The 754-nt window shown below is 29.0% G+C and overlaps 1 protein-coding gene across 1 annotated transcript in view; it reads left to right on the forward strand.

Annotated features, from left to right (window-relative positions):
• LOC9315452 (traB domain-containing protein) overlaps positions 1-754 on the forward strand; it is a 5,360-nt gene that overhangs the window by 2,111 nt on the left and 2,495 nt on the right. The gene's annotated exons all lie outside the window — the stretch shown is intronic.

Genomic DNA, 754 nt, shown 5'->3' on the forward strand with positions numbered 1-754 from the left:
ATATAGCAAAAGTTTCTGAAGAGATCAATGTCGTTTGAAAGTAAGGAACAATATATATGTGCCTTTAGGGATAAACAATGTTAGTAATACGCACTAATTTCAACTTTTCAAGGATACCAACACGACTTTATGTTTATCACATCTAAAGACAGCGACACCACTATCTTCAGTAATTGTGGCGTGAAGCCTAAACACATTCTCTTCTGTCCTCGAGTTGTAGTAATTAATAATCTCCCTGGTTAACCGTTACCCTTTTGACAAGGCAATCTAAAAATCTACACATATATTATACCGTACACTTTATGATCTCGACAACATTGACGAACTAGTTAATAAAAAGAGTAATTGTAGCTACAAATATTTTTATTTTACAAAATTAGGGTCTACAATGTTTACTAATTTTTATATTGGTTTTTGGTCTTGATTGGTATGACACAAAAATTTCAAAATAACTGAATAATTTTTAGCAGAAAAAACTGAACTATAATAAGTTTTTGTAGAATAATTACAAATGCTGAAAAGTTCTACTTATATTCTTAGCACACTCATTTTTTAAAAAACGTGATTATTTGATAAGTATTATGAATGATAAAAAATAGCGGAATCAAGTTTTTAAAACGTAAAAATATAAGAGAAATTGTTAAAAATGCCCCTTTTTCAATACCCCTTTTCAAAAATGCCCCCTTTTAGAGTCCATTTTTAAGTTTGCCCTCTTTTAATTTTTAATGACCATTTTACCCTTATTGAAACAAAA

Source organism: Arabidopsis lyrata (genome assembly GCF_000004255.2).
Source record: "Arabidopsis lyrata subsp. lyrata unplaced genomic scaffold ARALYscaffold_4, whole genome shotgun sequence".
Classification (NCBI taxonomy): Eukaryota; Viridiplantae; Streptophyta; class Magnoliopsida; order Brassicales; family Brassicaceae; genus Arabidopsis; species Arabidopsis lyrata.